Here is a 16,369-nt window from a genome sequence, read left to right on the forward strand (position 1 = left end):
GGCTGGGACATTGTTGCCAATCTCTACGGTTACCCTGAGGTTTGGAGTTGGGGATGAAGACAGCCATTTCTGCAAGAAAACAGTAGATTCACACTGTAGAAAGATCATGGTAACGTCATTTTCCAAGCACATGCTTTTGAATAACAGAGATTTCAATGTGCGCCCCCCCCCCCCCCACACACACCACAAATTGATCCTTGTACGTATTTCATCGCAACCGTTTCCTTTCCCACACACACATTCCAGCTTGAAAGCACACTGTATGAGAGTTCAGGTCGGAAACGCTGTCTGGCTAGTGTCCTTCGCCTAAGGACAAGTAGGTAAAACCTTCCAAAAGCCCCCTCTTCCGGCTTCTCAAGTTCACTGTTGTCCCCCCCCCCCCCCCCATCCCCCTGTACTCGGCAATTCTCAGCCCCAAAGCAGAAGCGTTTGTTTCCCTGGGTAGGGCGCCTTAAAGATTCCTCGAGTTTCCTGTCTACGGAGGCCAGAGGTTTGGGCATCCGCACAGGTCGAGCCTCCTTGTGCCCCTACACTCGGGTTGCAAAGGCCGGCAGCATCACTGCTGTATATTCCTGATCGCTAAGAAGCACATCCTGTAAGCCTCTGCGCCAGAACGGGTTGTCGTCGGGTGCTTCGGGTTCAGGTGAGGCACCCTACCCGAGTTTTGCGCCCAGGGACTGGGGACCTTCTGTCCGGGGCTGGGCCAGGGAGGGCCGGGCAGGTGCAGCACCCGGGCGCGCGCCTCCTCCCGCCGCGCACTGAGCATGCTCAGCCCGGCTGCGCGCGGGCTCCCGCCCTCCCCGTGTCTCTCCTCGGCTCCACGCGTCTCCGCCTCCTTGAGGCTGAGGAGCCGGCTGCTTGAACTCTGCCGCGCCGGGTTTTTTGAGCTGCCGGGAGCGCTGGGAGGGAGGAGAGCGCGGCACCAGACGGAGCACCGGGTTCAACACCGGGATTGGTCGCAAGTAGGAAGCTTTCGCCACTACAGCGGGACCCTCGGGCTCTGCCGACGCCGTTTCCTGGGAGGCTGTAGCGGGCGCTGCGCTCAGGTGCGGAGGTAAGTGAGGCGCGAGCAGGCAGGGTCAGCTCCAGCCGGCGCGTGCTGCCCCGGGCGCTCCGGTTTTCGGGTTTTGAGGAAAGCCGTGGTCCTCGGAGGCTGCGGAGTGAAAAGGGGCTCCCTGGGGCACCCACTCCTGCAGGGCTGGACGGGGTCTGTGGGCCGTACTGCCTTGAGCCCGGCAGCCCTGCGGGGTCGGCGCAGCTGGAACTGAGCGCCCTGAACGCGCGAGGAGGCAGGGCACCGACGACGCCACCTTCATCCCACGGCGACCCTTCTTTTTAGTCAGAAAATAAGTTTGTTGCGCTGCAAGGCAGCTACAGAACAAGTAGCCTGGAGCGCGTAATGCTTCAGGAATCGTTAAAATCAGCTTCTCCAACTGGTTCAGGCTATTGCCCCCTCTCCGTGCGTGCTGGCAAGTTTCCTTCTGATGTTGATACCCGGGGGCTCCGATTGCCCAGCTGTGCAGCCCACGTTAGAGAAAGGCGGACTTAAGCTAGTGTTTGAAGGGATTTAGGACCTAAGGGAGCAGGAGCCGGTAGCGGTGGTGGAAGGAGCCCTGTTGGAACAGACCCTGATTTTGGTGGTGCCCACTGTGTGCCAGGCTCCGTGCTAAACGCCGGGGGTACAGCGGCGAATCCAGGTCCCCGCTCTTGTGCACGTACCTGGTATACCCAGGCTCTGCCCAGGGAACTTGTAGGGGTGGAGTAATAATCTCCAGTAACTTCGGGGGTTTTGCAGTTCTTTTGCATGGCAAAGACAACTGCCTTGTAGCCTCCTCGGACCCTGATATCAACGAGATCTGCGCCAGGCACCCAGCAGACACCAACCCGCACTGTCCTTCTATTCTGGGAAGGAGGGCTCAAAACCTGCCTGCCTTTTCTCCCTCTGTGATTCGTTTGTATATTCTATTATTTATGAACGGTGTGGAGGTGAGGGTAAGAGGACGTGGGCTGTTCAATCTTTCTGAACCAGTCAGGCAGTCTGATGCATTAGAATATTTTGCAGCACAGCGGATTTCCAGCAAGGAGGCTGCTTCGCGCAACGCGAAGCTAAGGAGGTTGGTTGCTGGCTGGGGTCTCCAGGTTTGTAGCGAAAAGGTTTTCGGGGATAGCGTAGGGCGAATCAGTGTGACTGATCACTTCGGGTGGGTGGTCTTCGTAGAGGTGGGATCGTGAATCTTGGGGTGTGTTGGAGGTTTGTTTGCAAGGAGGAGCTTCTGGAAGGAAAGCTCCGGGAACTTTTTCTAGTTTTCCCACTGAAATCAACATAGGGGCGGGACATGTTTGTCTGAATAACTGTATTTTAATGGCTTGGGAAGCATCTGCAGCTTCTTGTGACAGGAGCTAGATATTTCAAAGAATAATTCCACATAACTGATTTGTTTGGACATTTACAGTAATAATTTGGAATGAGCTTTTTGTATTTTGATGTTTATGCCCTTTAGTAAGGACTGGAGTGGATTTCCAGCAGGCAGGTCCTCGGAGGAGCATTTATATTTGGGGCCGATTAGCAAGTTTGTTCTGTCTCTACCCAAGTGGGTGAAAAAGAACATTGTGCCATGGAGACAGATACCTGCAGGTGATTTTTGTGGCATTTATGAGAAAATTCACATTTCACCCATAACTTTTTTCTTGCCATCTTCATCTTGATTTCATTCAAGACTATGTTAATCTCCACAATAGGTGGTGGAAGTGTTAGATTGCTAAGAATCAAAAACAAGTACCATGGGAGTATCATTTTTGCCATGTTATAAAATGCTCTTGATTTTTGTTTGTTTAAACCAACTTAAGCTGCTCTGGATTGATGAGGGATCATGATGATAAACCTCATTATGGACTCTGTCAGGTTGGAGGCGAACATAGAGAAACCGACCTTTTAAAATTAGGGACTAAGACCAATAAGAGAAAAGACCTATTGTTTAAGGGTGCAGGTCAGAGCCATATGGAAATTTCAGCAGAAGCAGATTATCTTTTTGATAGCCTTTATGAAAACAGTTTTCTTTAACTTGGGGGAGTCTGTCTCCTTGAGTCAGCTCAACATCTCTTTAAATAGTCATTACATATTGGTGGGACTTTAAATAGAAAGCTTATCAAATAATCTTAACTTTTTAAAAAATCATCCATTTATTTTACCTAGTTCTCTTTCTTCTTCTTACTCAGAAGTAGGTCTTCTAATTATTTTCCCTCTAAGTACTAAATCTTTTGACTAGGAGTTTTCTTCTGAAAGGTACACAGGACATCTGTTACTTCAATTTATTTCTTAAAAAACATAAAGGTAACCTGAATAATTAAGCTTCTCAGCAAAAAACTCCGCTTTATAGTTCCAAATTATCTGCCCAGTTTAACTTGTTGGGTTCTTCTGTGTTATATTCAAAGACATAGATAGAATATACATTAGTTTCAGTCTTGGTTTTTATTTAAAAAATTTAATCTTTTGTGAAAACATGTTTTTATATGATTTTAATTGAATTAGTCTATTTCAAATGGTAAGCAGAGAGATGTCTGTATACACAGATGTGGTAAGTTTTGTTGTTTTCATTTTTCCATAACACAGTATCAAGTCTGGTGAAGGAAACCAGATTTATTACATATACTTATTAGTCCTTATTTATTTTTTTCCTCTTACATGCTATCAGAAGAAAATTTGTCCATATTCACTAAAATTTATTAATGTTATACATATATACTAATATGTTGATATTACTACTTAGGAAATAGATACGGCAAAAGCTAAAGGATAAATAAAGCAAAAAATATGAGACAGAAGTTCTAATATTTTTATGGATTCCAGTGATTTGCTCTGCATTGCCCTCGGGTGTATACTCCACTTTGGAAATCACTGATGGTTTGTGGAGTTTTTACCTTTCTTTTCTTACCTCTGGCTTTGCCATTCACTGTCTTTGGTACGGTAGCCGGTTGAAAAACTGCTCGAAATCTGTGTCTCCTGTAACAGATGGGTTAAGAGCACTGTTTCCTGGTCATGAGCACGTATGTGGACAAAATGACGCAGAAGACATGAATGTGATATTAGGGATCATCCTGGATCTCCCAAATTAGATATACAGAAGAAAAAAAAATGAGGTTTTAACTTAAAGACTGAGGTTTCTGTGGTTAAAAAGTGAGGAAACCAGGAAGATGAGGAAAAGAAACATTGTCCATGTTGCAGTATTGCGCGGAAGGTGGAAAGATCAAAAGCCTTGCAGCAGATAAAGCTGGATGTGACCCTACCACTTCTTACATTCATGATGTTGGACAAGATAGTTGCATAACTTTTTTGAGTCTAATTTTCCTTAGCTATAAAATTGGGATAACATTAAGTTTCAAGGCATCATTGTAGGAATTAAATGTGAGAGTATGGGTATAGAGCTTACCTGTTAGTTTAGACAGGTTAACAGCTATAACAAATGAATCCATAAGTGTACTTCTTCAAACATGAAATATTCTCATTCATGTTAAGTCCCCAACTGGATGATCCTGGCAGCATTCCTCCGAGAACTCTGTCTTCTTCAGCAGGGTCAACATGCTCATCTTTATGCATCAAAGCACTGGAAGGAAAAAGACTTGGAGAACATTCATTAATCGTTCAGACTTGCAAACCATACATAGAACTTTTGCTTTCATTCCATTGGCCAGAACTTACCTGTATGTAAACGAATCTTACTGTAAGGGAGGCTGGGGAATGCAGTATAGCTGTGTTTCAAGGAAGGAGAAGAACTCTTGGGGGAACAGCTAGCATTTCTGATACTCTGTTACTCTGTGTGATATTTCTTCAATTTTCAATAAATATTACTTACCTTTCCTTCCCCCAACACCTGGTTTTCCTGGCAGAAAAAAACCAGGACAATTATAAGGAAATACTTTTCTAAGCGCTTTGCCCTCCTTGGTAGGTATTGTCTATATTGTATAAATAAGGAAAACTTGGCTTAGAGAAATTAAGTCGTTTGCTCAACATAGCCAGTAAGTGGCAGAGCTGGGATTTGAACCAGTTCTCAGGCTCTAGAGTTGATTTTCCTAACAGCTTCATTATACTACTTATTTATTCTTGCCTCAATACCTTTGTTATGTTGCCATTGGACCACTTTTTCTTTTTGTCTGTATAAAAAAGTTGGAGGAGAATTAAAAAATCCCAAAGAAGAAAAAAGATTGTATCTAATCTAAAATGTAATGGAGTATAATTAGATATGAAACAGATTTATCTTGAATACTTACTTGAATCAGGTGTTTAAAGTAAGACTCTCTACCACAATGCTTTTTCACTTCTGATAAACAAATTATCAGAGTCTATGCCCTGAATTATAGCCTTTCTCTTAGGCTTTCATTGTGGGAATTCTTGGCTGCCATTTTTATGCTGCAGTATGTAAAGTTGTTTTTTTTTTTTTTTTTAATTTTATTTATTTATTTGATACAGAGAGAGAGATCACAAGTAGGCAGAGAGGCAGGCAGAGAGAGAGGAAGGGAAGCAGGCTCTCTGCTGAGCAGAGAGCCCGATGCGGGGCTCTATCCCAGGACTCTGGGATCACGACCTGAGCTGAAGGCAGAGGCTTTAACCCACTGAGCCACCCAGGCGCCCCTGCAGTATGTAAAGTTAAATTCCTACTCACTTCTTAGCCTAAGCAAATATTCTTTCTGGCAAATTCATAGCTAAAATATTCTCCTCTGATCTTCCCTTTGATCAAAAGCATTGTTTTTCATCAACATTCCCAGCTCCCAAGAAAGAAAACTCTTCTCTTGTTCTTTCAGCTTTGCAAAACTTTTTGAGCATTTACTGCATGACTAAAGGGACTTCTACCGATAATCCTAGCATCGTGGAAAAGAAAAATGATCCCTTTTGGTCTTGTTCTGTTATCTTGTCCCACTTATATTAGAGAATCTGCCTCATCTCACCTTTCCTGTGTATTTGTCCTTTGTAAAAATACCTCTCACAGTTTTGGTTCCAAACAGTTATAGTAGAGATGTGAGGTGGTTAATAGTGAGAGTGTACTTTCTGCCAACACAATTCATTTTCCAGTATTTTAAGTCATTTTTTTCTTCTTGTCCGGTATGTATTTGTGACATCTTCCCAATTAATTAATGACACATATGTTCTCACCATGTAGGTGGGCAGATATACTTGCATGCGTGTCAGTCACCTCTTTCTCAAAAGACCCTGTTCATTTTCTAACTTTCCCTAAACTTTTTAAGAGATAACCTTTTTTTTCCCTAAATTTACCTTGCTTCCAAATTTCCTCACACCCACACCATTTATATGTGTGTGAGTCCCTTTTTTATAATTTAATGGGGGTAATAGGACAGAGAGGTTTAAACTTACTATCGTATTTTCAGACTCCGAGTGAACAGGGTCCCACAGGACCTCGTGAAAAGCTAACTCCAGCTGCTGTAACAGGTAAACTCTAAATTTTCAGTGACTTAAAATGCTTCCTACTCTTGCTCATGTGGGGTAGTTCAATACTCACAACATAGTTCTGATTGAATGGCTTCCCATGGGGTCATTTGAGAAATCAGTTTCCTTATCTTCTGGCTTCATCCTCTGCTAAGACCCTGGAGTCCTCCTTCTTCAGACAAGGTATATGGGGTGTAAGGAGGGAAATGTCCTGACAAGTTTCACAAGTGGTTTTTATAGGCCTGCATTGAGAGTGGTTATCATGTCTTCTGTCCACATTCCATTAGACAGAACATGGCCATTCCTCTCTGTAAGGGAAGCTAAGGATAGGAGTCACACTGAGTGCCCAGAAAACAGGTGTGGTGAATAAAGCAGATTTTTCAATAAATGGTCACTCACAGATTTCTATTACGGGAATGTGAGATTGCCAGCCAGTTCTATTTTCCTCTCTCTATGTGTAGAGAAAGGCCTGTGTCTGTGTCTCTGGGCATGTGTATTTGTGTATATGTATAGGTTATTTGCCTGGTAAATGCCTATTCCCTTTCTTCCTTTTAATGTTGGCCTTTGTTACTATCCCATTCTAGTGTTTGTTTTAGGACTTTATTTATTAATTTCTTTGGGGTGTAGGAGGAGCAGAGCAAGAGGGAGAGAGAGAGAAAGAGTCTCCAGCAGACTCTGTGCTGAGTACAGATCCTGAAGTGGGGTTTGATCTCAAGATCCCTTGATATCATGATCTGAGCCTAAACCAGGAGTTGGATGCTTAATTAAGTGAGCCACCAGGGCACCCCTTAAGACATTATTTATTTATTTGTTTGTTTGTTTATTTATATATTTTTAAAAATATTTTATTTATTTGACAGAGAGAGAGAGAGAGATCATAAGCAGGCGGAGAGGCAGGCAGAGAGAGGGGGGAAGCAGGCTCCCTGCTGAGCAGAGAACCCAATGCAGGGCTTGATCCCAGGACCCTGAGATCATGATCTGAGCTGAAGGCAGAGGCTTAATGTACTGAGCCACCCAGGTGCCCCATGACCTTATTTTTTAAAAATTTAAATTTAATACATATAATACGTTATTAGTTTTTGGTCTTATTTTTTAAGAGCAGATTTATAACAAAATTTATAGGGTAGTACAGAGATACCCTATATACATCTGCTCCCTGACATTATCAACATCACTTATAGAGTGATACATATTCTACCCAGGATGAACCTACACTGACATCATAATCATCCCAAGTTCGTAGTTTACCTTAAGATTCATTGTTGGTGTTACACTTCTATGGGTTTGGACAAATACATGTATGATGACATATATCCATCACTAAAGTATCATAGAGAGTATTTTCACTGCCCTAACACTTCCCTATATTCTGCCTATTCATATCTCCCTCTCTCTCATTTCTTTTTAGTGCTCAAGAGTATTCCGTCGTCTGGTTCCATCCCATTTTTAGTGTGTATGGTCTGGGGAAACTCTATTTCTTAGAGTTAGGATTGAAACATGCTCTGCTACTTAAGAAAGAGTATTGGCTCTCCCTATTCGCAGTAATTGTTTCCAGAAAGGGCATGTGGCACAGTGAGAATGACTGCAAAGAAGTGAGATCTTTTGCTGCTTATAATAAGTCCGTTTCCCAGTTAGGAATCACTTGGCATCCCCCTACCAAGGCACATATAGTCATCACTAAATCATAAAGTGAAAGCTGTCATTTCTTCAAAGCCCATCTCTGTAGAGCTATGGAGGGAAGTGGAAGTTAAAACCATATCCTCATGCTTAATTTCCTTTAATAAGAATACTTCCGGTCCGTCCTAGATGGTGTTTTCCTTTCCATTTACACTTCCCCTGTTGTTATCCCCTTTCCAGGTTTGCAGTCTAGGTGCCCACCCTGGAACCTGACAAGTGATTTTTTTTGCATGTCTTTGTTTTCAGTGCCTTTGTGTCTGTTCTACCTTTGTCATCTTTCTCCACCATGTTTTTTACAGTTTGCATAATGTTCAACTCAATTGCCACTCTATTAACCCTCTTTCAATCTTACTAAGGAATAATGATTGCCTTTTCTGTATGGACTCTTATTTATTTATTTTTTTCCATGCCACTGATATAACACTTATTATGAAGGTGATCAGCCCTCCTAGTTTTCCCAAGACTGAGGGATTCCTAGGGTGTTGAACATTCAGTGTTAAAACCAGTAAAGTATTGGGCAAATTGGGACATTCATTGCCCTACCTAGTACATTGTAATGTTACTCAGTACCATGAGAGTTCCATGAGAGAGTGGATAGGGGCTTGAAATTTGGAGTCATGGATTTCTTACCAGTCCTAAATCCATTTTGCACTATCTGTATAATTATGTCATAGCAAGTTACCTACCTTTTTTAGGTTTCAGTTTTATTAGCTGTGTAATGGGAAGATACACATTTTGTAGGGTTGTTCAGATAATTAAAAGACATAGTAAGCTATATGACTTAGTTTATTGATGGACAGATCTTAAAACTTGGATAGTCCTTAAAGACACAGGAGTTTTATGAAGATTATGTGGAATACTGCTTATAAAGTACTTAGTTTAGTGCCTAAATCTTAGTAAGCTTCCAATAAACAGATTTTAATTGATTAGTAATATTCATTTTGGATATCTCTTGGTAAAACATGGTAGATACCAGAGATACAATTAAGCTCAGAATATACATGTTCATGGAACATTAATGATATTACCAGGAATTTGAGGAACAGACAAGTCCCTGAGAGTAATTAGGAAATACTTCAGAAAGATTTTTAAAAAAATTTTTGTGTTTAAAACTTTAAAAAGCAGGATTTGGCTGTAAGATTAGTTCCTTTTTAGATAAGGTTTTATTTATTTATTCTTTTTCTGGCTTATCTGAAGCCAGAGTCAGCTGTTTTCATAGTTTGGAAAGAGAAAATATTTTCCATATTTGGAAAGGGTCAATTTCAGGCCATAACACTTAAAATATGCATTTATCACTATTAATTAAATAAAATGGCATACTTCTGGGAAGGGAGTATGGTTCATGAGAAAATGAGGGTTAGGAGAGTAGAAGCACTGCTGATTCCATAATGACCTGGAGATTTAAAAAAAAATGCATATAGAAGTCTCTTTTGTTTATACCATGGTAAAATATACTCTCCACCTTTGAGTTGAACTTCTGGGTGTAAATATTTGTGCCTTGCACAATTGTCCTAAAAGGAACCTTGATAATTCATGTTTCCTGTGCCTTTTAGGTTTGTTATGGAAATTTCCATTGAGGACAGGTGATATAAGTGTGCTTATGCTGAAATAGGCCCAGTTTGTAGGAGAAGAAAAGTGAAAAAAATAATGACATGACTCAAATCCTCAAATGTGTTTTATGAGGCTTGATTCTAGGCACACTGCCATCATTTTCAGTTGTACAAATTTGTATTATCTGTATTATGATTGCTCTTCAATTATGAAATATAAATATGAATATTTTTGCCTTTAGTGACTCATTTGATTAGCTGTTAGCTAGCTATTGATTCTAGACTTCTCACAGATTAGCAAATTAATTACAAATCCAAGGACTACTTTTATTGCATTTAATTAGGTGAATGACATCCTTAAGAAGAAAATGTTTACCTAGGTCACATTTATTTTTTTAATTTTTTGTTCAAGATTTATTTATTTATTTGAGAGAGAGAGTGGAGAGATGGGGTAGAGAGAATGGGAGAGAGAATCTTAAGGAGACTCCCTGTTGAGCGTAGAGGCCAAAGTGGGGCTCTATCTCATGTCCCTAAGATCATGACCTGAACTGGAATCAAGAGCTGGCCACTTAAATGACTGAGACACCCAGGGCCCAGGTCACATTTTGAATTCTTAGTAAAAATTAGAATACAAACATGGTTATATATAGAATTCTTGGAACGAAGTAGTTATAAATAGATGTTTGTCTTTAATGGTAGTTTTTTTTTCTTTTTAAATGGGAATCTCTCTAAAAATATTCCTTTACCTTTTAAACAGGTGGCTGAATATGATTTACTTCTTGATGACAAAGGATCACCATGATGAACATAGAAAAGTAGTTTAGACTAGAACATGGGCCTTTGATGCAGACAGACCTAGATTTGTTCTGTCACTTAGCAGCTGTGTGATCTTGAACATGTTCTTAACCCTTCCTAAGGCAGTTTTAAAAATCTGTGAGAAGTTGAATATGCCTATCTTAGAGAGATGCTGTGAACATTAATTGATAATTTTTTAAGACTAGTGCAGTGTTCATGGCACATTCTAAGTAATAAGCAAATTAGCCTTATACTGTGATCTTTGCAATTTATACAGAACATAGTATACATGGATGCTTTATATATTTGTTGAACCACTTCATGTGTTATATATATATATATATATATATATATATATATATATATATAACTTAGTTATATATATATATGAACTAAGTTTTTTGTACTGCAGGTAAAATGGTCAACATTCCACAACTATATCACAGGAATCTTCACCTATATCACAGGAATCTTCACAAAGATGATTCTGCTGCAAAGCATATCACCAACACATATGACAATGTTATCAAGGCAGGTAATTTTCTAAGAAAACCTGCCTTTGGCTCAGGTCATGGTCTCAGGGTCCTGGGATTGGCTCCATATATATATATACATACACACACACACACACACACACACACACACACACACACAGGATCCCAACAAGTGCAGCTGAGATGTGGGTACCCTCTGTCTGCTTTCTGATGCCTTTTGATGGTCATAATTGATTCCTTGGTTTAGTGAACTAGCCATTTCTATTTGCTATTTCTTACTGTTTGTGAACTAGAATAATGAAATATACAAGCCATTCCAAGTATATTTAATAGTTTGAGTAGATTCTGAAAGAAGCTCTGAAGGGCCTTTTCTTTTTTTCTCCTTACCTGCAGCTCCCCCCGCCCCTCCAGCCCCTCTCCACCCCAACAGATGCTTTTGGTGACAGAATAGTATGGCTGTTTCACATTTTCTCTGTTCTCAGTTTCACCTTTTCCTACATCCTGACTGAGGATCTGAGAGGTAAAGTGTTACTGCAGTACAGTAGAAATAGAAAATTACCTGCCTTGATAACATTGTCATATGTGTTGGTGATATGCTTTGCAGCAGAATCATCTTTGTGAAGATTCCTGTGATATAGGTGAAGATTCCTGTGATATAGTTGTGGAATGTTGACCATTTTACCTGCAGTACAAAAAACTTAGTTCAAAAGTCTGTACTGGGGTGCCTGGGTGACTCAGTGGGTTAAGCCTCTGCCTTTGGCTCAGGTCATGGTCTCAGGGTCCTGGGATTGGCTCCATATCAGGCTTTCTGCTCAGCGGGGAGCCTACTGCCCCTTCTCTCTCTGCCTGCCTTTCTGCCTACTTGAGATCTCTGCCTGTCAAAATAAATAAATAAAATCTTAAAAAATCTGTACTATGAGCACATTGTCTTTACTGAATGAAGTAATTCTCTTTTATTTCCTTCAGCACATTTCTAGGTTTCATTTACCAGTTAGTAGTTTCTTGCTTAAAATTCCTAGTGTTTCCCCTCCATTTTCTTTTTTGAACCTGATGGTCAGAATTCAAGACACTGCAAAAATTCTAGATATTATTGAGGTAGTGGTAACCTCTGTATATACACTATGTAACATGGAGGTATCATGAATTCACAGTTTCAATAACTCTATTCACTTTATTAATAGCAATTTGCCAGCATATTGTAGTGTAGAGTCTGAGCTATAACTGAAATAAGCACTGTTCTTAAAATGTTACTATTATTTAGAGCAGCAGTTTTCTTTTCTTCTGAATTAATAAACTTTTACAAATTTTAGTGGTTTTCTTACAATGTAGCTCCTTAAATGAGTATTTTAAGATGAATTCTTTTTTGCTTTTTTTTAAGATTTTGTTTTTAAGGGATTCCTATGCCCAATGTGAGGCTAGGACTCACAATCCTGAGATGAAGAGTTGCAAATGCTCCACCAACTGAGCCAGGCAGGTGCCCTATGAAGGCTAACTCTTAAAAAAAGGAACATAATATAATGCACATCCCAAAATGATGAATTCTGTGTTTTAGGTTAAACTTTAGTCTCTGCAGGTGGAATACACTATTTTATATGATGTAAAAGGGAGGCTATAGGCATACTTGGTGATTTGGTATGATCTGATGACTGAAATATTAGTGTGAGTTACATAACCTCTTCCAGCTTTATTTTCCCACCTTTATAATGGAGATATTATTGTAGGGTTGTGAAGACTAAAATGAATTAATCATATATACACATAGCCTAGTGCCAGGGACCTAATTAGACCATTCCTCAAATTGCAAAGTTTATTATTAGGATTCTATTCTTTTTTTTTTTTTAAAGATTTTATTTATTTACCTAACAGAGATCACAAGTAGGCAGAGAGGCAGGCAGAGAGAGAGGAGGAAGCAGGCTCCCTGCTGAGCAGAGAGCCCAATGTAGGGCTTGATCCCAGGACCCTGAGATCATGACCTGAGCCTAAGGCAGCGGCTTAATCCACTGAGCCACCCAGGCGCCCCAGGATTCTATTCTTTTTATACATTTATTCAATTTGATGCCTATGTTGATGAGACATGTGAAAGTTATTATTTATGAACTTGAAATTTCATTCTTCCAAAACACTCAATAAAGTGATTTATGTTTGTTCCTGTGTCTTTATCCATGGATAGATATTATGATCTCTCTTGACTGTATAGAAGCAGAGGAAGACAATATTTCCATAGTGTGTTGTTTTATCTTTGACTACTACAGGGAGCCAGTATATCAGAACTGAAATGTGATTAGCACTATTTGAAATTTCATTTTGGAGAAATGGTTTTGGCTATGGTTAAGAGTCTTGTTTATTAAAAAGAATGAATTATCCAATAGGCTCTTTCTCATCTGTATTCTTTTTACTTCAGCTATAGTCTATCTTGCTATGTTGCAAAAGGAAATGCTGACATGTGATAGAGTAGAAATATAAAAATGCTTCAAGTTGTTCTCCATCAAATGTGATTGAAATTTTTCAAAAGATTTACACATTTTTTTTTGTTTATAATAGTGACGTTACTCAGAAATGAATTTCTGTTTTTTTGTTTTGTTTTGTTTCTGGAGAAGAGCAGCTTTTTTATGCATGCTTTGTATTTCAAAATTTAGCAAATGTAATATAATGACTGGGGTATTATTAATATGCCTACAATGAAGGAGTTTTACTTATTTGAAGAGAAACAAGTTACTCTTATTTTACTTCCTAATTCTATAACCTTTAAAGAATGAAACATTGTCAGTAACTCTGTTTTGAATGTTTCTCTACTTCCTCCTTGTATATATCTTTAGTGTGGCTTATGGAATTCAAATAATACTTTTATATTGTTTTGTTTATAATTATTTGACATTATTTAGATTCCTTAATTACTTTCATGTTTCTATTTTTTTTAAACACATACAAATAAGAACTTACTGGTTTCCATTGTGATTTACATTTTCTCCCTCCTATCTACTAAACTAATTCACATCAGAATCTTAATTCCTTGACATGTTTCCATCCATTACTTCTTCTATCCCATAGAATCTAAGTTTTGGCTTTGTTAGGAAAATTAGCCTGACTGTGGGCTTCTAATCGTTAATGCCATAGTATTTTCTGTCATTTGGTTATTCCCAAAATGCACTGTATACTACAGTTGTTAAGTGATTCTTCAGAGCACCAGACCAAGTATTTGTGAAAGTCCTAAAGGATACACTTCGAATGGAAAGGATGGTAGAAATCCTGCCATTTCTGCCTTAGGCTTTCAGATGTTAGAAAGAACTATAGAGGGGTGCCTGTGTGGCTCAGTGGGTTAAAGCCTTTGCCTTCTGCTCAGGTCATCATCCTAGGGTCCTGGGATCCAGCACCAACCGCATCAGGCTCTCTGCTCAGCAGGGAGCCTGCTTCCCCTTCTCTCTCTGCCTGCCTCTCTGCCTACTTGCGATCTCTGTCAAAATAAATAAAATCTTTTTTAAAAAAAAAAAGAACTATAGAAACACATTTACATTTACATCATCCCCAATTACTAGAATTGCCTGACTAAGTTAAAGGAGTGTAGGGGCGGTTTCCCTTGTATCTAAAAATGATATAATGAATTGTCCATCAATTATTTGAGTTTTCTATTGATCCTCGATGTTATGTACTCTATTTCTTATTGCATAAGAACATCCATTCTAGCAAGGCCTATGTATACAGTCTATAGTTCAGAACAGAACATCATTCATAGAGAAAGTTTGCTCAAGACCTTGATAACCATTGTACTCCATAGATGGGCATTTCCTGGGAACTAGTGAGAAATGCAGTACTGTATCAGGATCTTCATTTTAGCAGGTGTATTCACATTAAAGATTGATAGGTATTGATTTACATTGTATTCTTAACTAACTAAACTAACTGGATACCTACTATTAGGCTTAAGTGTGAAGTATATACTCAACATACTTAATTATATATTTAAGGACCCAATACTACAGGAATAAAGATAGATACAGTGAATTCTGGCCAAAGAATGGTCATAATCTAGTAGGGTAGAAAGCATACACACACACACACACACTCAGAAATTCAGGTAGAATAGGTCAACATGATTGGGATAGACAATAAAATCATTGTAGGGAAGTGTTTTCATTTCTTAAGACTATGTTCTCATCATGTTCTTTTTGAAGGCCTTGGTTACGGAATATCTCAAGCCATTCTTGCTTATGCTGGGATTAGGAACTCAAGTACAGTATCTACCGTTTTACCCATTAGTGTAATTGATGAACCTTTAGTGAATTTCTACATATCTAGTTTAAAGGATAAACTTTGTGTGCATGAGTGTGTGTGTGTCTGTGTGTGTGTGTAAAGACATGTTAAATATGCTTTCAAGAAGCTTTTTGTTTAGTATGAAAATTCAAAGTATGACATGATAGGGGATCTTATGGTGTCAGTTGCATAGAGATTACAGGGAAGACTGGATAATTGATATAAAGTGGGAAGATGGACTGTATTTGCATGTTGTGTTTGGAAAGAGCACTTAAGAAAGATAATGTAGTGTTATAGCTCATGAGAGAAAAGAGTATCTTCAGAGAATGGCAAAGAGCTGGGTAATGGAGGACCTTAGGGATGTGGGAGTGTAGCAGCAGAGTCCTTGCCTTACACAATTTCATAGGCTAGAATGAGAGCGATGCCCCAAGAACTGGGCAGACAACAGATGCATTAGTTGTGACTGTGATTTGTGCATCATAGAATTGTGCGGATTAGCATCTATAGCATGCAAGTCAACTTGGGGAATAAGAGAAAATTGGACCATATCATTTAGACCATAGAAAGCCATTATACGGAAATACAAATCAAAACCACAATGAGATATCACCTCACACCAGTCAGAATGGCTAAAATCAACAAGTCAGGAAATGACAGATGCTGGCGAGGATGCGGAGAAAGGGGAACCCTCCTACACTGTTGGTGGGAATGCAAGCTGGTGCAGCCACTCTGGAAAACAGCATGGAGGTTCCTCAAAATGTTGAAAATAGAACTGCCCTATGACCCAGCAATTGCACTACTGGGTATTTACCCTAAAGATACAAACGTAGTGATCCAAAGGGGCACGTGCACCCGAATGTTTATAGCAGCAATGTCCACAATAGCCCAACTATGGAAAGAACCTAGATGTCCATCAACAGATGAATGGATCAAGAAGATGTGGTATATATACACAATGGAATACTATGCAGCCATCAAAAGAAATGAAATCTTGCCATTTGCGACAACATGGATGGAACTAGAGCGTATCATGCTTAGCGAAATAAGTCAAGCAGAGAAAGACAACTATCATATGATCTCCCTGATATGAGGAAGTGGTGATGCAACATGGGGGCTTAAGTGGGTAGGAGAAGAATCAATGAAACAAGATGGGATTGGGAGGGAGACAA

At 39.7% G+C, this 16,369-nt stretch overlaps 1 protein-coding gene across 6 annotated transcripts in view; it reads left to right on the forward strand.

Annotated features, from left to right (window-relative positions):
* Positions 1 to 859: 859 nt before the first annotated feature.
* LOC132011507 (contactin-4) overlaps positions 860 to 16,369 on the forward strand; it is a 941,143-nt gene continuing 925,633 nt past the window's right edge. For 4 of the 6 annotated variants that reach the window (XM_059390189.1, XM_059390187.1, XM_059390193.1 and 1 more), the window contains exon 1: positions 860 to 1,054. The gene's annotated coding sequence lies outside the window, so the exon portion shown is untranslated. The remainder of the gene's footprint in view (positions 1,055 to 16,369) is intronic. The other 2 variants (XM_059390190.1, XM_059390191.1) reach the window with 1 other exon arrangement.

This window comes from Mustela nigripes, chromosome 2 (assembly GCF_022355385.1).
Source record: "Mustela nigripes isolate SB6536 chromosome 2, MUSNIG.SB6536, whole genome shotgun sequence".
NCBI lineage: Eukaryota > Metazoa > Chordata > Mammalia > Carnivora > Mustelidae > Mustela > Mustela nigripes.